Source organism: Schistocerca piceifrons, chromosome 6 (assembly GCF_021461385.2).
Source record: "Schistocerca piceifrons isolate TAMUIC-IGC-003096 chromosome 6, iqSchPice1.1, whole genome shotgun sequence".
In the NCBI taxonomy this organism is placed as follows: domain Eukaryota; kingdom Metazoa; phylum Arthropoda; class Insecta; order Orthoptera; family Acrididae; genus Schistocerca; species Schistocerca piceifrons.
The window spans coordinates 367,852,461-367,875,407 of NC_060143.1; the positions used below are offsets into that span (position 1 = coordinate 367,852,461).

The 22,947-nt window shown below is 45.1% G+C and overlaps 1 protein-coding gene and 2 non-coding genes across 3 annotated transcripts in view; 1 reads left to right on the forward strand and 2 right to left on the reverse strand.

Moving 5' to 3' along the window:
* LOC124802490 (low-density lipoprotein receptor-related protein 1) overlaps positions 1–22,947 on the reverse strand; it is a 735,000-nt gene that overhangs the window by 670,513 nt on the left and 41,540 nt on the right. The window lies entirely within an intron of this gene.
* Positions 6,708–6,781, reverse strand: Trnat-ugu. The gene has a single exon. It is a non-coding gene; the product is annotated as a tRNA-Thr (tRNA).
* On the forward strand, positions 7,378–7,452 carry Trnat-ugu. The gene has a single exon. It is a non-coding gene; the product is annotated as a tRNA-Thr (tRNA).

Genomic DNA, 22,947 nt, shown 5'->3' on the forward strand with positions numbered 1-22,947 from the left:
CCAGGCGAATGCCGGGATGATTTCTTTGAAAGGGCACCGCCGAATTCCTTCCCCGTCCTCCCCTAATCCGATGAGACCGATGACGTCGCTGTTTGGTCTATTTCCCCAAACAACGCAATGTAGCCCTCCAACACTGTTCCACTCGCGAATAGTGCGTGGGAAGAATGATTGTCAGTGAACCTCTGTATTGGCTCTAATTTCTCGAGTTTTCTCCCCGTGGTCAATACCCGAGATTTATGCGGGGGTGTGGAATTAATATGTTGTCCGACTCTTCCTGAAAAGTGCTTTCCCGAAATTGCAATAGTGAATCTCTCTGTGATGCACAACGCCTCTGTTGTAAAGTCTGCCAATGGAGTTTGTTTAGCATCTCTGTTACGCTCTCGCGCGAGCTAAACGATGCCATGACGAAACGCGTCGTTGTTCGTTGGATCTTACCTCCTCGTTGGATCTTACCTTCTCTATCAGTCCTACCTAATAGGGATCCCAGATAGATGGACAATACTCAAGAACCGGCCAAACAAGCGGCTTATAAGCCACTTCTTTCGTGGTTGAGTTACATTTCCTTAAGATTCTTCCGATGTGTCTGCTTTTCCCATTATCTGTTTTATGTGCTCATTCCACTTAAGGTCGCTCTGGATAGTTACGCCTAGTTATTTTATGGCAGACACTGTCTCCAGCTGTTTGTTATCAATAGTGTAGCTGTACAGTAGTGGATTTCTTTTCCTATCTATTCCGTGGTCGTGCGGTAGTGTTCTCGCTTCCCACGCCCGGGTTCCCGGGTTCGATTCCCGGCGGGGTCAGGGATTTTCTCTGCCTCGTGATGACTGGGTGTTGTGTGATATCCCTAGGTTAGTTAGGTTTAAGTAGTTCTAAGTTCTAGGGGACTGATGACCATAGATGTTAAGTCCCATAGTGCTCAGAGCCATTTCCTATCTATTCGCAATAGGTTACGTTTATTTACAACCAGGGTCAACTGCCAGAACCTGCACCATTCATCAATTCTCTGCAGGTCGTTCTGCAAATTCTTACTACCTTCTGACGCCGCTACTTTGGTATAGACAACTGCATCATCTGCGAATAGCCTTGAAGTGCTTCCGACGCTTTCGACTAGATCATTTATATACAGGGTGTAAATTTTAAGTTGATAAAACAGAATAACTCCAAAAATACGCTTCACACGAAAAAATTTGTAGAATCTAAACTTGATTATTTTCGAGGGGGACATCTGCTGGTGCAAAGCGACCGGTTCGACCGCTTTAGTCGACATATACTGGGCGAAGAGGCTGTGTGGCGGCAGAGCCATTGCAGAAACAGTTGACGTTCGCTCCGTGAACTGCCTGTGTTACTGCTCGACCCTCTCAGGTGGGGACGATCAGTGAGCTCGAGACGAAACTGAGGGAGACTACTCCGCGAAGTCAAGCCTTGACGCATGACTTTACCGAATCAGAAAGTCTTTGCCCTGCCCCCTCCCCTATTTTTGCCGAATTCGGGTCAAAGTGCGAAATCAACAACGTCCATTCCCAGCGGTGTACCTTTATTGGTCCAGCTCGGCCGAATCTGCCGGTAGCTGCTGCCAGCTGTTGAAGACGGCGGTTGTGCTTCACACGCTCAAGGGCTTGTTGTTGTTGTGGTCTTCAGTCCTGAGACTGGTTTGATGCAGCTCTCCATGCTACTCTATCCCGTGCAAGCTTCTTCATCTTCCAGTACCTACTGCAACCTACATCCTTCTGAATCTGCTTAGTGTATTCATCTCTTGGTCTCCCTCTACGATTTTTACTCTCCACGCTGCCCTCCAATATTAAATTGGTGATCCCTTGATGCCTCAAAACATCTCCTACCAATCGATCCCTTCTTTTAATCAAGCTGTGCCACAAACTTCTCTTCTCCCCAATCCTATTCAATACTTCCTCATTAGTTATGTGATCTACCCATCTAATCTTCAGCATTCTTCTGTAGCACCATATTTCTAAAGCTTCTATTCTCTTCTTGTCTAAACTATTTATCGCCCACGTTTCACTTCCGTACATGGCTACAGTCCATACAAATACTTTGAGAATCGACTTCCTGACACTTAAATCTATACTCGATGTTAACAAATTTCTCTTCGTCAGAAATGCTTTCCTTGCCATTGCCAGTCTACATTTTATATCCTCTCTACTTCGACCATCATCAGTTATTTTGCTTCCCAAATAGCAAAACTCATTTACTACTTTAAGCGTCTCATTTCTTAATCTAATTCCTGCAGCATCACCCGATTTAAATCGATTACATTCCATTACTCTCGTTTTGCTTTTGTCGATGTTCATATTAGACCCTCCTTTCAAGACACTATCCATTCCGTTCCCTAGAACTTAGAACTACTTAAACCTAACTAACCTACGGACGTCACACACATCCATACCCGAGGCAGGATTCGAACCTGCGACCGTAGCGGTCGCGCGATTCCAGACTGTAGCGCCTAGAACCGCTCGGCCACCCCGGCCGGCTCCTAAGAGTTGTCAAGTGCATTTTCTCTGATGTTTCGGCCGATATTTGCAATTCTATATTTACAATTTTTAGCTGGAGTCATCCTGATCAGATACTGCTAATTACGTCTTTTATCGACGCCCAGTCTCAACGGAAGGCGCCCTTTTGTTTCCTTTTACAAACAAAACAATTTTTAAAGCTGAATTTTACGTGCCCTTTCGATAGAGCGGTCCCAAATTAGTCTAATGCGATATTCGTTTTATCTATACGTATTAACAGGGGCAGTAGAACAACGAAGAGTGTCCAGTACTCCAGCAGAGGCTGAGCAGCGCTACTGTGTGGCCGTAGCCGGCCCTTTTGACCGAGCGGTTCTAGGCGCTACAGTCTGTAACCGCGCGACCGCTACGGTCGCAGGTTCGAATCCTGCCTCCAGCATGGATGTGTGTGATGTCCTTAGGTTAGTTAGGTTTAAGTAGTTCTGGGTTCTAGGGGACTGATGACCTCAGAAGTAAAGTCCCATAGTGCTCAGAGCCATTTGAACCATTTGTGTGGCCGTAGCTGTAAGCGTGGGCCAAGGCGGTGCTGATGCTGCTAGAGTACTGGTTATTCTCCGTGTTGTACCGTCCCTGTTAATACATATAGTGAAAACGAATATCGCATTAGACTCATTTGGCACCGATCTATCGAATGAGAATGTAAAATTCCGTTTTAAAAACCATTTTGTTCGTAGCGGAAAAGAAACTGACGCTTTCGGTCGTGACTGGGAATCGCACGAAAGAAGTGATGAGCAGTATTTGCATGAAGTGGCTCCAGCTAAACACTGCAGAAACTGAACTGCAAATATCTGCTGACACGCCAGATAAAATGCGCCTGACGTCTCTTAGGAGGGACAGCCATTTCTCTGCTGTCTCCACTGTTCCCGGAAGTCTTCTGAAATCTTTCCGTTCGAAGAGCCACTGACTCTCGAATGTGCCTGTGAATACCAGCGAGCCGTGCGGTACTCCCGTCTCGTTTCTTATTCGATTTACTGGCGTCACTAAGTTGCTGGCTTGCCTGCCCTTGAGTGGCAGCAGAAGCGCTTATCGATACGAGCACTGTTGTACTATCTTCGGAGCGACCGCTAGTATTTCCGGGTCGTCGTGTGTCGGGAGTTGAGTTGGGACGGCGCAGCAGTGAGGTCCGGACAGCCATGACCCGCCCGACAGTTGCCGGCACACACGACTATAGAGGGGACGACCTTGGTTGGTCGTTCGGTCAGTCGTCTCATCGGACGACGTGTATTTCGTCGCCGACCGCTTCCAGGTTCTCTGTGTGTATCGACTTGTGATTCCTCCTAGTTGTTCCACAGTGACTGGTTTTAGTATTGCTCGAGTTGTTTGTAAAAGTGTTTCGCCGAACCGTGTGTAGCTTGTGTCGTTTTGACTGAGCAGTTATTTTAATACTGTATGTGTGCTGGATTGAGTCAGTCGGTTGGGACGGAGCAGCGAGCAAGTCTCCGCGGCGCGCGGCCAGGCCGGGACCGTTGGTGGCGTGCAAGCGATGTCGGATCGTGAGGCGCTAGCCGCGAGAGCGACAAGTTCGTTGCCCACCGAACCTGGACGCTGAAGTTGAGTGAGCAGTTAACCTGTTATGAAACCTCAGCTATTGTGACATCTCTTCGTTCATTTGCGGGTTGTTGCTCCCTGGGCCGTTCGGTCTAGCAGCAACGTATGATGTGTTGGAATCGGCGAAATCTTGCAGTCGTCTTCCTCTATTGTGATTAATTATTAAATTGACTGTTACTTGCCAGTGAAGTGCACCACGGGTATTTCTGCCCTGTGGCCGTTAACGCCCCAGTTACCTGCCCTGGTCGTTAGCGTAGTTTACCGGGAGTGTGCCTTTCCTCGTCGTGTTGATGCTGTCCGGCACGGCGAAAGCCTTTTAAGTTGTTTCGTTCATATTTTGCTTAGAGTGGTTATTGTACCCTTGACTGTTTTTAGACGCCAATTTCTGAAGATGTAGTGATGTTCGTATCCTCGTCCTCGGCCGGTATTTTCCATCGTTGGGCCGCTGGTCGGACGGAAGTGAATGGGTTAAATTGCTGGTCGGTCATTGTGCCATCCCTACTTTGGGTTGCCATCCGATTATTTAACTTCAATTCTTGGCTGCCTGTCTCACCTCACCTTACGTTTGAGCTACCTTCTCAGACAGACCCTTGGAACACTTCCGAGCACCGCTTTATCTGTTGGTTTTAGATTGTGATTTTCATTTTAGTTTGAAATATTCTTAGAGGCCTTCGGCCGTGTATTAATTCTGTTCTTTTTAAACTTTACGTAGAGGCCTTCAGCAGTGTTAAATTAAAATTTTGAAGATTGATTTTATTTTAAAAAAGGAAAAAAATTTCCTTCAAATTGGTTCTATCTGAAATTGTTTGTAATCCAGGCCGTAAGCCATTACTTGTTCGACGTGTTATGCGTGGCCTTCAGCCGAGGATCTGCGTGAACCCCTTTTAATAAGGCCTTCAGCCGTGTGTATTCTTTCAAGGAAAGTTTTTTATAAGAAGGAAGGGGTTTATTTTAAATTGCTTGTCTGACTTGTTGTTCAGGCCTTCAGCCATTGTTTCAAATTTGTTTGTGGCCTTCAGCCGTGCAATAAGTTAACATTTCTTTAATTAGGCTTTCGGCCATTCTGTTGTAAGTTTAAAAAGAAATTTCTTGGTTGGAAAAATTGTTTATTAATGTGTTTTAATTATAGTTACCCTTCAGACATGTAGTGTAGTCCTTCAGCCTTCAGGTGTATTGTTTAGTTGTGATCTTTTAAAGCAATGTGTGAATAAGTGGTTCTTAGAAAAATAAAGCTGTGTGTGTGATTGTGCAACTCACAGTAACTGTTCACGGCCCATCCACAATCACAACCTTATCCTGTGCGCTCTCTGAGTACCTACCTACCAGGTTTCACCCATGTGATTCACGTATGCGTGGAGAGAACGAGTAATCGCGTGGGGGTTTAATAGGAAGGAGATGGAGAGGAAGATGTGCATGTGACGCTAGCTTATGTTATTGGCAGTTGGTCTTCATCTCGCTCCAGGCTACCAGTCCACGAGAATTTACTATACAATGGCGACTCCGGATATCGAAGAACACGTGTTGCTGCTTGCTTTCCCATTGCGTGCAGTTGAGAAAGGGTTATTGACTTCCTGACAAGTATCGCCGGTAGCTTCCTGATCGTATCGAGCTCACGAAGCATGAACGCTCGAAGATTCAAGAAAATAAAACTCTCGTAAGGCATTAACAGCACGTTTCATGACCACAGCGGCATCAGAGGGAAAGTTCAATTCACAGAATACTGCGTTCTCCGTAGCATCGTCCACTCGGAACTTTTTACTGTCGATGTGAGCTGCATGAAGCAGTCAGCAACACTGTAATAACTGCCTCTTCCCTGAAAGTAGCATAACTTGAAATAATTTGTTTCGTTTGACAATAAATTAGTATTTTTGATAGCTTCTAACTTGCTTCCAACACGAGTTCTCGAAGTTCAGTTTTACACGATGCAGGAGCGAGGTCACGCTTATTGGCCAGTTTATACGCCACATATAACTCAGTGATAACACTTTGACCCATTCAGTTCTGCATCTTCTCTACAACGTTCTTTCTAAAAGATGCATGCGCGCTCTCTTTAACATTGTGATTTACCAGTGCATGCTACCCTGCGCAGTGCGCAGATATTAAGGAAAGAAACGTGTCGCACTGTTTAAACTTTTTTACTTTGATGATATCCTTTTCCGGATATCTGTCAGTGCTACACGTCTTGATATTTTGGTTACTCGATTGTGCGACTGTCAAGCAAGACTATATGGTTGTGTCAGACTCATGGCTTCCCTGACACAAAACTATGTATCTGGACAGTTTAGTTGACAGGTCAGTGCCACACACTATGCAAGGAATATTTTAGGCTACCCTGCTCCCACTTCTTCTTATCCCCTGCTCTAAATTCTGACATTACGTTGTTTGGATGACTAATTCAGCTCTAAAGTATCATCAAGTTAGAGTAATAACTTGTGACATTTATTAAACATCGGAATAGTGACATATTATCAACGGCCTGTCAATACAAGGAACAATAATAGAAAAATGAAGATAGTTCTCAAAAGAACAGATTCCATTGATGACCGTATAGCTTCTCTAGAGTAAATGATAATTAATTGAAACCCTCAGCTGCCGACAGGTGTTGTACATATCTCGATGGGGACAGCTGAAAATGTGTGCCCCGACCGGGACTCGAACCCGGAATCTCCTGCTTACATGGCAGACGCTCTATCCATCTGAGCCACCGAGGACACAGATGAATAGCGCGACTGCAGGAACTTACCCTTGCACGCTTCCCGTGAGACTCACAGTCCCAACTGTCCACAATCTACATACGTAATGTTTCTAATAGATACTTTGCCCATCCACTAATTACTCGCGCCCACTAAGGTGACGATTCTCGTAAGAGTGTCCTCGGTGGCTCACATGGATAGAGCGTCTGTCATATAAGCAGGAGATCCCGGGTTCGAAACCCGGTCGAGGCACACATTTTAAGCTGTCCCCATCGAGGTATGTCAACAAAACCTGTCGGCAGCTGAGGGTTTCAATTAATTATCATTTATTCTGGAGAAGCCGCACGGTCATAAATGGTATCTGTTCTTTCGAGAACTGTTACTATCTTCATATATAGTTAAATGGCTACCTGGCCATTGACCTTCGTCTGTGCGAATGCGCACAGGTTGCCCGAAATCATACGGGAATTGTCACCTTAGTGGGCGCGAGTAATGAATGGATGGGCAAAGCATCTATTAGGAACATTACGTATGTAGATTGTGGACAGTTGGGAATGTGAGTCTCACGGGAAGCGTGCAAGGGATAAGTCCCTGCAGTCGCGCTATTCATCTGTGTCCTCTGTGGCTCAGATGGATAGAGCGTCTGCCTTGTAAGCAGGAGATTCCGGGTTCAAGTCCCGGTCGGGACACACATTTTCAGCTGCCCCCATCGAGGTATGTCAACAACACCTGTCGGCAGCTGAGGGTTTCAATTAATTATCATTTAATAATAGAAATATTAACTGTCAGCCGGCCGGTGTGGCCGTGCGGTTAAAGGCGCTTCAGTCTGGAACCGCGTGACCGCTGCGGTCGCAGGTTCGAATCCTGCCTCGGGCATGGATGTGTGTGATGTCGTTAGGTTAGTTAGGTTTAATTAGTTCTAAGTTCTAGGCGACTGATGACCTCAGAAGTTAAGTCGCATAGTGCTCAGAGCCATTTGAACCATTTTTTGAACTGTCATTCAGCTGCCGTGCGAACGTTCAGTGATTGTAGTTATAGTCTTCAGTCCGAAGAGTGGTTTCATGCAGCTCTCACGCTAGTGTATCCTGTACAGTTCTCTTCGTCTCTGTATAGCTACTGCAAGTAACATTCATTTGAACCTGCTTACGATAGTATAGTCTTGGTCTACGTTCCCTCCGCCACTCCCCATTCCTTCCCCACCCACCTCCACACAATCCCCTCCATTATCAAATTAACGACTTGTTAATGCCTTACGATGTGTCGTATAATCCAATCCGTTCTTTTAGCTACGTTTTGCCATAAATTAATTTTTGATTCAGTTAGATTCAGTATCTGTTCATTAGTTATTCGATCTACTCATCTAATGTTCAACATTTTTCTGTAGGACCACATCTTAAAAGATTCCATTCTCTTCACACAGACTGACGACAGTCTGCACGTGAAATCCAAGGTTTAACTATTACTGGCAATACATTGGAGATACTCCAGATTACAAACACTTAAATTTATATTCGAAGTTTATGTATTTCTCTTTATTCGAAAACTTTTCTCGCTATTGCCAGGCTGCATTCTTCGTTGGTTTCCTTTGCTTCTCGCTCTGTGTACAGAGTGAATAAGAATGGTTCAAATGGCTCTGAGCACTATGGGACTTAACATCTGAGATCATCAGTCCCTTAGAACTTAGAACTACTTAAACCTAAATAACCTAAGGACATCACACACATCCATGCCCGAGGCAGGATTCGAACCTGCGACCGTAGCTGTCGCGCAGTTCCAGACTGAAGCGCCTAGAACCGCTCGGCCACTCCGGCCAGCACGGAGTGAATAACATGCGGAATAGATTACAATAATTTCTCACTTCCTTATCATGTGCTGCCTCTCCTTGCAGAATTGCATTCTGGCCTCTATGTAAGTTGTATAGTACGTGTTACCTTGCTGTATTTTATCCCTGATAACATCAGAATTTCGAAGAGTGTTTTTCAGTCAATATTGTCGAAGCCTTTTCTATATCCACAAATGCCTTTCTTCAGCCTTCTTGTAGGGTAACTGGTAGAATGAACACTGCCTCTCGTGTTCCTCACCTTCCATAAGTGGGCTTCGACTAAACTTTCCATTCTCTATAAATAATTCTTCACCCAGGCGAAAGGCTGCTAGAAACATGCATCACACCACCGCAAGTCAGTGTTATGCCATGGAGGACATTGGCCTGAGCTTCAACAGGACGTCAAAGGCACCATGACAGAGGTACATACGTGAAAATTATTGCTGTCCACCTGCATCCCTTCATGCTTGATGTCTTCCCCGACAGCGATGCATCTTCCAGCAGGATAATTCTGTGTGTCACAACGCCAGATAGAGCTACAGTGATATAAATTCATAGGCTTCCACGGCCAGTATAATTTTGAATAAAATAATTGTGGATATTAGGCCGCATCCTTATAAACTACTAAAGCAGGCCTGGCCAATATTTGCGCTCCCGGAACATTCCGCGAGCGCAAAAACTACTACTCAGTGCTCCGGATTCCCCCACCACTGCGCTATTCGGAACAGGTGTGTGGGTGAGGCAGCTAAACGGCAAAGGATGCACATCCGAGAAACTTAGGAAGATTTATTTGTAACACAGTGCAGCTACTTCTAAGAGGCGATAACTGCAGCAAACTTTTATAAGAAATACAGACGTACGTTAGATAGTACTAACATGGTGAGCAGATCTACAAAAAACTTTACATATGGGCGTTTAACCTTAAGTTGTGATGTTTACACATTTATAAGCATTTCAGTTTCTGAATATACGAGGGTGAGTCAAATGAAAATCTTAAATTTGTAATAACAAATCGAAATTTCGCGCTGTTATCCTGTAAGTTGGTAAGCGTGCTACAAACAGCGTGGAGAATGGCCTGTAGGTGACAGCATTGTGCAGATGCACACATACCGTCGCAGTATCAGTATAAAGATGGCCGCCCCAATTGCGACTTGCACCAGGGAAGAACAGCGTTCTGTTATTCGGTTTTTGCGTAGTGAAATTCATCGACGAATGAAGGTTCAGTACGGTGATGCATGTTTTCACAGCAGCAAGTCTACGAATGGAGTAGGAAGTTCGCAAATTGTGTGACTTCAGTGGAACGTGCTCCTCGTCCAGGTCAAGCACAACGAGTTGTGACTCCACAGAACATTGCGGCAGGTGAAGCCATACTGAAGGACCACCGCCGAGTGACACTGAATGAGATTGCAGCATGTTTACAGGTTAGTCATGGGTCAGCACACCATATTGTGCATGATGTGCTCCAGTTTCACAAAGTGTCTGCAAGATGGGTGCCACAGCAGCTGACTCCTGAATGAGAGAAAGACGTGTTGATGCTTGTGAAGAACTTCTTCAGCGCTTTGAACGAGAAGGTGATGGCTTCCTTGCAAGAATTGTCACTGGGGACGAAACCTGGGTTCATTTCCACCAACCGGAAACGAAGAGAGCGAGCAAGGAATGGCGCCATTCCTCATCACCAAAACCAAAGAAGTTTCGAACAGAACCATCACCAGGGAAGGTATTGCTGATTCTCTTTTGGGACGATAAAGGCGTCATTTTAAGGCATTACATGCCTAGAGGGACCACTGTCACCAGTGCATCATACACAGATCTAAAAAACCAATCTGCAGCCTGCAATCAAATCAAAGCGACGTGGATTGCTGTCAGCAGGTGTCCTTTTGCAACATGACAATGCAAGGCCCCACACTGCCCGCACAACAGTTGCAACAATCACAGACCTGCATTTTAAGTGTCTTCCTCATCCACCATACTCACCAGACCTTGCCCCAAGTGATTTCCATATGTTTGGACCACTCAAAGATTCTGATGAAAAGGTAAGCCACGCGGTGCATGAGTGGTTGCGCGGACTACCAAAAGAACTTCTTTCTAAAGGAATTTATGCGCTTTGTAAGCGCTGGAGGATTTGCATTGTGCGTGGGGGAGATTATGTTGAAAAGTGATACAGCTTTGTACCACTTCTGCACAATAAATAATATTTAAAAAAAATATTTAAGGTTTTCATTTGACTCACCCTCGTATAATAATACATCTGGTACTATGGTTCGTGATACAAACATGTGTGCAGATTAAAATCTGTTAAACTCTAACGTTAGTGGGAATTCAACAGTTTCATAAAAGGAAAAAAGGAGACATTCGCGTACATGTTTTGAAACAGACACTGAAATAACTTTAGGGGGTTGTCTGTGCAGTTGACGATATTGCTCTTCGAGTAACATTTTATAGAAGTCTTGTAACTGGATGCAAACAGGTCGTTGGGCTGAGTACTTCCATCAGGTTAAGATGAAAGTAATGAGGTACATCATCAACCAAAAGTGAGAACGATCTGACAAATAAATCGAAATCTGTCTCATTCGTGTAATGTCTTGAAATCTCTTTACGAATTCAGAATGAAATGTTTCGATTACTAACACGTAGTTAGTCATGCATGGTCCACAAATGACTGACTTGAATTACGATAAATGTTCCAAATCATTAATCTGACGCTGATTTTTCCACAGGATTACTTTTTGTTTGACGTCTACCTCATCCGCCGTATCTGTTAACAAATGATTCTCGTCTTAATGAGGCAGCGGCCTTACCGCAGTGGATACACCGATTGCCGTGAGATCACCTAAGTTAAGCGCTGTCGGGCGTGGTCGGCACTTGGATGGGTGACCATCCAGGCCGCCATGCGCTGTTGCCATTTTTCGGGGTGCACTTAGCTTCGTGATGGCAATGGAGGAGCTACTCGTCCGATTAGTAGCGTCTTCGGTCAAGAATACCATCATAACAACCGGGAGAGCGGTGTGCTGACCCCACGCCCCTCCTATCCGCATCCTCCAAAGAGGATGACACGGCGGTCGGATGATGCCGGTAGGCCACTCGCGGCCTGAAGACGGAGTGCTCCTCTTAATGAGTTCAAAGAATTGCAGTTGTCGACCATAAAATATGATTTCTCCACTCTATTCACTCGTAACTGAGTTTTTTTCCCTAATGGCTGCCTTCATTCAGGTAGCATTCACTGTCGTTTGCCAGAAGACGAGTGCATCATACCGTCTTTCTCGCTGGGGTTGCACTGACCGTATTTCCGTCTCAGTACTGCGATGGCATATTAAGTACTTTGTATGGCGTTTAAACAATACGCAAAGTAAAGCAATTCCCACTCGGCATTGAGTGATGTGGCTTCTCCACCTTTTCTTTTTTTTGACAAGGGCGTGGAACCATAGTATTCCCAACGCAGAACGTAAATTTAATTCGACGGCAGCAATACTGTCAGCGAAGTGCTTGACTTCTGGCAACGTGAATGCTTTGTTCCAGTGACGTCGGGCTGCAGCCTTCATCTCAGTCTTCCTCATCACCCCTCAGCGCCGTTCGCCGCTGCACGCGCAGCGCTAGGCAGGACTGCGGCCCGAGCGCTGTTTGGCCAGGTCTGTAGTAAAGCAACTAGACTGCCAGCGTTTCGACCGACTTTGCAGCGATACCCTTCAAGTCGGTTCTTGTATACTGCTATCTTGGCCACAGAATTTGCCTGATCTGAACCCGATGGAACACATACGTGGCGATGTTGGGAGTTACCTCTGCGCCCGCAAATTTAGGTAATTGCGTAGACTAGTTTAACATACCTCCGGAAACCTACCGAGAAATTGTCGAATCCCCATCACGCAAAATCGTTGCTATGTTGCATTCCAGAGGTGGACCAACGGTTTATTTACAAAGCGGTCATAGTGTTGCGCCTCAAATGTGTATTTTAAGCGCGTCAATTTTAGTACTTAAAGTTTGTGGTTTGTGCACCAGTAATAGCCAAAAACTGCCGCTGTAGAGCGCTGCGGCTGCAAATTATGTGCTGATAAGCGTGTTCCGTGTGAGGTTCAAATGGCTCTGAGCACTATGGGACTCAACATCTGAGGTCATCAGTCCCCTAGAACTTAGAACTACTTAAACCTAACTAACCTAAGGACATCACACACATCCATGCCCGAGGCAGGATTCTAACCTGCGACCGCAGCGGTCGCGCGGTTCTAGACTGTAATGTCTAGAACCGCTCGGCCACCCCTGCCGGCCCGTCTGAGGTATTAGCTCGTTCCCGTACGTGCAAGGACCACACTGGAAAGCACGCTTGCGTCCTTCACGGCGAGAAACGCGTCCTGCATGACGATGGCTTAAGGCACATCGATCGGAGATTCGTTATCGAAGGAGCGACCGATTGCGCAGGGGCGTTACCCACTTCGTAACTAGTAACCGCGTAGCTATTGTGCTGCCACGGAAGCATTACTGCCGCCTGAGATCATCTTGGCGGTCAGACAAGAGGCCTATAGCGCAGGTGGCTCAGTAGTCAGTACAGATGCAGTGAGCGCGTCGCGCGCGGCTGGACGCCGGCAGCATTCTGCGAGTCTGCAAGCGCACCGGGCCGCATCACAATGCCGGCGCGGCCTTTGTGCGCTGGGGCGACGCTGGGCGAAGCGACTCTGCCCGGCCGCGTCACCCAAGACTCCGTTTGCTGCGACCAAGGACGCGCCTCCTCGGTGGCCAAGCGCAATAGCAAATCACCAAGGGTATACACCACAGTATGGCAGATGTTACGAGCGACAGTAGTTCTCCTAGTGGCCTGACAGTGAACTCTGAATACGAGATGAGTGTGGCGCGAAAATCGTATCCTTGCTCTGCGATGATAATATTTTTATATATTTTAGGAATAGGCCTGATAGGTGGCAAAGTGTGTGGAGTGCGCGCAAAATGCTGTGACCGCTAGATACGCAGTCTGCTGGGTTTGCTGGTGACAGCGGCAGTGGTGGGGGTCACTCAGAGCGCTGTAGGGGAAACGTCGAGCGCTTGAGGGAAAGTTCCGTTCTAAATTGAAGTGCACGCTTTTTGTAAATATTAAGTGGGGCATCTCCACGTCCAGGCAACGGCCTTGCGGCAGTGGATAGACTGGTTCCCGTGAGATCACCGAAGTTAAGCGCTGTCGGGCGTGGTCGGCGCTTGCATGGGTGACCATCCGGGCCGCCATGCGCTGTTGCCATTTTTCGGGGTGCACTCAGCCTCGTGATGCCAATTGAGGAGCTACTCGACCGATTAGTAGCGGCTTCGGTCACGAATACCATCATAACGACCGGGAGAGCGGTGTGCTGACCCCACGCCCCTCCTATCCGCATCCACCACTGAGGATGACACGGCGGTCGTATGGTCCCGGTAGGCCACTCGTGGCCGAAAGACGGAGTACCTCCACGTCCGCACTTCCATGGTGATCATTAAAAATATCTACTGTCTGTCACCTCTGCTTTCGTTAGGACCTAAAAAGAATTCCGCCGAAAATGCAGCGATTTAGTTTCACCTGGCTTGTTAACCATTTGTAACTTTCACAGAAACGTCATGAGTGGCGAATTTTGAGTAAAACCTGCACATTTCTCTGGTTGCCATGTCAAAATTTGCATCTTTTGCTGAAACGCACTGTCTCGCTTCACTAACATGTGCAGACATAATTTAGAAAGAATTCTGAAACAGTGGTTCATTAAGTGTATTAGCCCGCTCCGTTAGCCGAGCGGTCTAACGCACGGGTTTCCGGAGCGGGGAGGGGCGCCTGGTCCCCGGCACAAATGCGCCCGGCGGACTTGTGTCGAGGTCCGGTGATCCGGCCAGTCTGTCGATGGTTTTTAGGCGGTTATCCATCTGCCTTGGCGAATCCGGGCTGGTTCCTCTTATTCCGCCTCAGCTGCACTATATCGGCGATTGCTGCGCAAACAAGTTCTCCACGTATGCGTACACCAGCATTACTCTACCACGCAAACATAGGGGTTACACTTGTCTGGTGTGTGACGTTCCCTGGGGGGGGGGGGGGGTTGGGGTGGAGGTGGGGGGTGGTGTTCCACCGGGGGCCGAACCGCACAATAACCCTGGGTTCGGTGTGGGGCGGTGGAGGGGTGAAGTGGACTGCGGTAGTCGTCGTGGAGTTGTGGACCACTGCGGCTGCGGCGGGGACAGAGCCTCTCCGTCGTTCCTTGGTCCCCGATTAACATACAACATACATACAAGTGTATTAAGTAAGGAACTGAGGAAAAGTAAAGTCAGTAGCTTATGAAAAAGCACATCCTCGGTACAAAAAAGCATGTAAGCCTTCAAATGTTGTTCCAAAATCCATAGCATTTCTCGTTTTACCAGCTATTGATGACCCTTAAAATTTACATTCTTCACCGAAAGAGTCTGTAGTTATTGGAATAACATGGTACATAACGAAGTTTTACATAATAACGATATGGTAAAATACCCTCCTCTTTGTGTGCTATCATTTGCCAAAATCTCATTTCGATATCGGAAACCGTTTATGAAATATGAGGAATGTTGTGGATATTTCACTCTGGCTTTATCGCTGGCGTGGCGCGATCGCAAATGTGTGTGCTACATCAATTCAGTTTTCTCGAGACTGTTGGCAGATAGATACTTCTACCCAAGTCTAAAGAAAAATTCAATATGTTAGCTAAATTTCATGAGCAACATCATATTACGCAAAATCACAGCGACAGCGCATTGGACGAAAACTGGTCACTGTGCATCGCCCACCGTATCCTGCGCGAGCTATAAATTGAAATGTTTTTGTTACCTTGCGAAGTGCTATTGCAGAAATCTCATTAAAGAACTAAAATTAACTCCTCGTAGCTGGGGTTCACACTCAGATAAATTTTATAAATGACATCGTGATAGCCTTTTGACTGTAAAATTATTTGCTTGTAAAACCCAATACTGAAATTACAACCGCGACGCCAAGTGGAAATAATTCCGCTTTAGCGCACGTCAAAAACTAAAAATCATCTGACATGACATGACACGGCACGACACAGAAGCAGGTTTCATCACATTGTGTTTCTGATTACTACCTTATATTTATTGCACTCTGTGAATTGCATTGTAAATATGTGACCAATATTTCGCATAATTTTTGCTGGCAACCATAATATTGGGGTGGGTTAAATGATTCCATATTTGTGTTTTCTCGTATAAAACTGAAGCTCGTTTCGTAGCATGGTATTTTAACTCCTGTCTCTTTGTTACTGCTTACGAATCCTTGTGTGAACTGCTCGATTTAAATGCGTTGAAAGTATATTGCTTGTATTCTACGTTATTTTTCTTAGCATTTGTTTTTCGTACTTTCTTGCATTTAATGGAGGTCCCCGAAATTTTCGTTGCACAGGATGATTTTAGTACAGTGATTTCTGCCAAAATATATTGTTTGCAATACCTGTTAATAAGCTGTGAACACATTTGGGTAATTCACGTTGCATTTTTATAATTTTCAAGGAGGAATACTCCAGTCCCTAACACTACAAAGCTTATTCATCTACACCTACATCCATATTCCGCAAACCGTCGTGAAATGCGCGGCATTCAGTGGCGACAGGCAACACCATTTAAACCAGTATTACATTCTCATTCTATAATAAGACGTAATAAACTTGAATACTGCCTCTGTTCCATGTGAAACAAAATCAAATGTGGAATCTATTATTATTGGTTCCTCTGTCTAAGTTTATTGTAATTAATTAAATATAATTTTACGTTGGACGCTTTTCGTTTTTATTTACACAGCATCTAATGTTGTCTTTCTGGAAATATAAACACACATGATTTTACATTTCGATGGCTATAGATTAAAAACAGAATTTCTTCATAAAGTTGACGTGCAGTTTGCGTACGGTGTTTCTGGCCCTCGTTTGCACATTCTGCAAACCACTGCTTTTTACTTCTTTGTTAGCGGAGGTTGAGATAGAAAGAAGCTTCGTTGTACATATAAGCTTAGTAGTTTTCTGCATTTTTGTACTTTCTTTTTGCTGTGTTGGTGTTATTTGCACTTCACTTCACTTTAGCACAGCATTACAATTTTTACATTTGTTCATTTGTTTTTCGTGTAGGTTGTGGGCGTTGCCAACCTGTGATTTTTAAAAAATATAATTCGTGTATGTGTGGCTGTGGCCGAGCGGTTCTCGGCGCTTCAGTCCGGAACCGCGCTGCTGATACGGTAGCAGGATCGAATCCTGCCTCGGGCTTGGATGTATGTGATGTCCTTAGGTTAGTCAGGTTTAAGCAGTTCTAAGTCTAGGGGACTTATGACCTCAGATGTTAAGTCCCATAGTGCTTAGAGCCATTTGAACCATTGTGTGTGTGTGTGTGTGTGTGTGTGTGTGTGAGAGAGAGAGAGAGAGAGAGAGAGAGAGAGAGAGAGTGTGTGTGTGTGTGTGTGTGTGTGTGTGTGTGTGTGTGTGTGAGAGAGAGAGAGAGAGAGAGAGAGAGAGAGAGAGCAAAAAGACAAAAGATTTACGTGTATATGTACAACGAAGTCTCCGATATCAAAGTAGGAAAAAGCAGTGGTTTGCAGAATATGTGAACAAGAGACAGGAACACCGGAAATAAACTGCACACCAAGTTTATAAAGAAATACTGTTTTTCAAAAACGCATGTATCCGTATTTCCAGCATGATCACAGAAGGTGCCTTCGTAAATAAAAGTGAAACGCGTCTGGCGGAAAATTTTCCTTTAATGAATTGCACTATGCTCAAGACGGAGAAATCAATAATAATTGACTTTAACGGCTGCTGCGGAAAATGGCCACGCAAACAAAGTATGGAATCATTTAATCAACTCGGTATTACAGATGCGAGCAGAACTCTAGCAGAATACGAGCAACATTTTCACAATGGAATTTAAAGAGTGCAATACACACACGAAGTAATGAGGTACCCAGCCTCTGTTTCAAATGAAACCAAAACAGTATGGAAGACTTTTGTCGTACAACAGGAAACCGAGATGATGGACTGATAAACACGCAGCGCTCCAAGTGGCCTGCCAGCGAACCAGGGTCGTCTTACCGGACGTCCGTAAATGAGTGTTACCCCTATGGTATATTCTGCTTATTTGACACGAAAGCTAAATAACCCCCCGCGTTTGTTGTTCCCTCACTGGAACCTCCTTGCAGCGCAGCGTCGCGTGTGATTCATTATTAAAGCGGCCTCTAGACGGTCAATATTTTCGATTGTGAAATAATACTGGGCGAATGTGGGTTAGCTTGGAAGATTGCATGATAATACTGAAGAGATTAAAAATTTTAGGAGATAAACATACCAAAACAAGTCTAATAATCTGTTTAGTGTTGATTTTTAACTATTTTTTCCGCACCTATGTTTTATTACAGAACTCGAAGAAGCTTCACAAATTTTCACAACACATACGCACGACAAAACCACACGACCGTAGGACAGAGAAAGGGATTGTTCAATGACTTAAATATTTATCTTGGTGACTGCCCAAAACGATGAAGACTTTCAATGCTTTGGAACGCCAAATTGTCTAAGATACGTTGGAATAAGAACGAGCCGGCCGTTGTGGCCGAGCGGTTCTGGGCGCTTCAATCTGGAACCGTGCGATCGCTACGATCGCAGGTTCAAATCCTACCTCGGGCATGGATGTGTGTCATGTCCTCAAGTTAGTTAGGTTTAAGTAGTTCTAAGTTCTAGGGGACTGATGACCTCAGATGTTGGGTCCCATAGTTCTCAGAGAACGAATTAACTGATACGTAAGTAAGGCGTGTTTCCAGTGGCACTTCATTCGACGACCAATCGCGGAGCTCAAAGACCGGGCGATTGTTTCTATAAGGGAGAACTTACGATGAGGAAAGGATGGATTTCAACGACGCAGGAAAAAACCTAGCAAATTTCAACGGTAAAATAAAGAAATTTATGCAGTGTATTTCATCAACAGGGGCAGAACCGTTACTTCTTGTTAATTCTCGCAAAAAGTAAACCAGTAACCAGTCGCTGTTAATACTGCTATTTATTTAGAATAAATAGTGCCGTTATCAGTTCCGGACCTAAATGTTGTTCTAATCACGATTATAATTACGCTTACTTACATTGAACAAGAGATTACGGATGATTTTAGTTATGGCGAAAATTCTTTGGAGCGGTGATGTTCGAAATATGGCTACTTTAGTTAAATTGAACTAACACTGCACTGAGGTAACATATTTAAAGAAGTTTCAAAAGACAGGAAATTAAGTTTGGATTGTGCTACTTATATCGAACGTACTGTGTTATTTTATGGCACTGTTGATTGTTTTTGAAAAGATTAATAAATCGCATAGTAATAACTTATCAGAATTTTGGAGATCCAATCAATGCAGAGCACGACACACCCACAACTAAATATGTTTTCCAAAAATGTTCAAATGTGTGTGCCCGAGGGAGGACTCGCACCTCTGCCGGGACCAGCCGCACAGTCCATGACTGCAGCGCCCCTGACCGCTCGGCTAATCCCGCGCGGCTAAATATGTTTTTGGAAAGATGGTAATCTACAAACAGTGTCAGTGCTTTTTAGTTCATCGTTAAACAACTAACCGCACAACCAATAACAGCCAACGGGTCCCTTTCAGCATAAGCTGAATTAAACTACAAATGTGAACAGTCGTCTGTTCGAAAATAATAACGGCGCTATTTGCTCTCAAGGAGGAGATATCCGCTTCCTACTCTTGTGCTGGAATAAATTTACATTTCAAGTGTTTAGTGGTACGCGGGATGAGAGAGATTCCTGGTCATCCGAAATGTTTTACCTTTAAAACAAAATTTTATTTTTTCGACTTTTCTCACTGTTTCACATTGAAGAACACACTAGCTCGTAGAAATTTCTCTGCATTGTCTGGCCGCCTCCAAAATATCTGCGTTAATTTACAAGTTGCTGAAAATTCTTACGTCAGAAAGACATTTGCACAACCACAGATACAGACCGGAGCTTCTGGGACGATTCTCAGGTGGCACGGAGCTTGGACGCGGAAGAACAGGACGGGATTTTGTAGAGGCGCTGCACGAGCCGCTCTTGGCATGGGTTGGACGCGAGCCAAATGGAGTACCAACAGCCTCATAAATCGATCAGCCTCGTGGATTCTCGCCGTTTAACACTGTCAGCGCCACTCGCTACCCGCCGTAGCCCAGGCGACGAGTTCGATCGAACATTGTCTCATCATGCTACTCTACAAAGATACTGCTTATCATCTATGTATCTGCCTATCTGTCTGTCTATAACGCTGCGTAAGCCACATGGAGGATAGTACATAGTATTAGCATTATCTGTTTTCTTTTCTATTCCATTCGCATATTGAACTACGAAAAATGACTATCTACATGTCGTTGTACGCGCCCCAATCTTTCTTTTCTTTGTCTACTAATCTATTTAAGAGATACACAGGGTTTAGACGAAAATACGGAAACAGCGTGTTACATGGATGCTTGAATATAAATGTAGATGTTAGCCGTTGTTGTAGGAGGGTGAGTCAAATGAAAATCTTAAAAAAAATTTTAAAATATCATTTATTGTGCAGAAGTGGTACAAAGCTGTGTCACTTTACAACATAATCTCCCCCACTCTCAATGCAAGTCCTCCGCCGCTTACAAAGTGCATAAACTCCTTTAGAAAAAAATTCTTTTGGTAGTCCGCGCAACCACTCATGGCGTACCTCTTCATCAGAACGAAACTTCTTTCCTCCCATTGCGTCTTTGAATGGTCCAAACATATGGAAATCACTTGGGGCAAGGTTTGGTGAGTATGGTGGATGAGGAAGACACTCAAAATGCAGGTTTGTGATTGTTGCAACTGTTGTACGGGCAGTGTGGGGCCTTGCATTGTCATGCTGCAAAAGGACACCTGTTGACAGCAATCAATGTCGCTTTGATTTGGTTGCAGATGATTTTTTTAGGAACTCTGTGTGTGATGCACTGGTGACAGTGGTCCCTCTAGACATGTAATGCTCCAAAATGACGCCTTTTTTGTCCCAAAACTGAGTCAGCATAACCTTCCGTGGTGATGGTTCTGTTCGAAACTTCTTTGGTTTTGGTGATGAAGAATGGCGCCATTCCTTGCTCGCTCTCTTAGTTTACGGTTGGTGGAAGTGAAACAAGGTTTCGTCCCCAGTAACGATTCTTGGAAGGGAGCCATCACTTTCTCTTTCAAAGCGCCGAAGAAGTTCTTCACAAGGTATCAACACGTCGTTCTCTCATTTCAGGAGTCAGCTGCCGTGGCACCCATCTTGCAGACATTTTGTGAAACTGGAGCACATCATGCACAATGTGGTGTGCTGACACATGACTAATCTGTAAATATGATGCAATGTCATTCAGTGTCACTCGGCGGTTTTCCTTCACTATGGCTTCAACTGCTGCAATGTTTCTGTGGAGTCACAACTCGCTGTGCCTCGACCTGGACGAGGAGTATCTTCCACTGAAGTCACTCCATTCGTAGACTTGCTGCTGTGACAAACATGCATCATCGTACTGAACCTTCATTCGTCAATGAATTTCAATAGGTTTCACACCTTCACTACGCAAAAACCGAATAACAGAACGCTGTTCTTCCCTGGTACATGTCACAAGTGGGGCGGCCATATTTATACTGATAATGCGACGGTATGTGTGCATCTGCACTATGCTGCCACCTACAGGCCATCCTGCAGGCTGTTTGTAGCACGCTTACCAACTTACAGGATAACGCCGCGTAATTTCGATTTGTTATTACAAATTTAAGGTTTTCATTTGACTCACCCTCGTATTTGACAACGAGCAGCACCTATGCAATGCCGGAAATACGTTGGAAGTGTCATTCGTGGTCTTCCGCTAAGTAACAGCGCGGTCGAAAGTGTGTGTTGCGAAACTGTGACGGATTGTCATTGAAGAGGATTGTGACATAAGATCAGAGAACAACAGCTGCGAAAGTCACAGCAGAAATGAATGTCGCACTCGCGAACACTGTCAACACCAAAACAGAACGAAAAGAGCCCCGTGAGCCGGAAATTGCAGGGCGTGCTGGAATTTCACAATCACTTATCAGTGATGAAAATGCTCGTAACAGGAAAAAGTAGAACCGAGAAGCCATAAAACCTGTACTTTATGGAGCAATGGAAGAATGTCATTTGGTCTGATGATTCTTGTTTTGTACTGTTTCCAACTTCTGGCCGAGTTCACTCCCACGAGTGAAACATGCCGGGGGTTCAGTGATGATTTGGGCAACCATATTGTGTTGTCCCTTGGGCCCCATGGTTACTCTGCATGGTCGCAGGTCTGCCAATGATTGTGTGACCGTTTTCGCTGATCAGGTCCATCGCATGGTACAATGTCTGTTCCCCAGCGGTGATGCTGTGTCACAAGACTGTTCACATAGCTCGCATCGTCCAGGACTAGTTTTGTGAGCACGCCGATGAATTGCCACACCTCACCTGGCCGCCAGTCACCAACTCTCAGTGTTATTAAGGTTCAAACGGCTCTGAGCACTATGGGACTTAACTTCTGAGGTCATCAGTCCCCTAGAACTTAGAACTACTTAAGCCTAACTAACCTAAGGACATCGCACACATCCATGCCCGAGGCAGGAATCGAACCTGCGACCGTAGCGGTCGCGCGGTTCCAGACTGTAGCGCCTAGAACCGCTCGGCCACTACGGCCGGCTGTTATTAAGGCTTTGTGGTTTACTTTAGAAAGAAGAGTGCATGATCGTTGCCCACTTCCACCATCATTAGGATCTACTTGAACGTGTCACTACTTTGCAGGAAGAATTATATAATATTCTCTTGAAAGCCACACAGGAACTATATTTACCCATTTCGAGACGACTGGACGCTACTTTGAATGCCAACGGTTTTCCTACACGATATTAGGCATGGTAATGTGTTTTCGCCCGTCCCCTGTACATTAGTGGCAGCGTAATAATCGTACAGTCAGGTAAGAATACAGGTTCTCTGGATTTAGGCAACTGGATTTCACGAGAACTACGGTGTTTTCCCAGGATTCCAAGTTACACTTACTGAGCATTTCTCTTACACTTTCGTATGGGCTCTTCCGAATTGTAATGACCCTAGCAGAGTATCTCTGAATTCGTTACGTGTCTGCTGTCATGCCTACTTGATAAGGACGCCGTATGTTGAAACAGTATTCAAGAATGTGTCGCACAGGCATCCGTTGACTGTTCGTCGTGTTCACATAATGTGTTGACTTAATTCTCTTCCTTTTTCTAAAGCTTCAAATGAAATTGGTCAATGGTCCTTCTTTCGTCGCTTACTGGAGAACTCGACAGGTGCGACAAAATCATGACATGATCTCATAAAGTTGAAATTGTAATCTTGCATTTCGTGTAGTTTTAA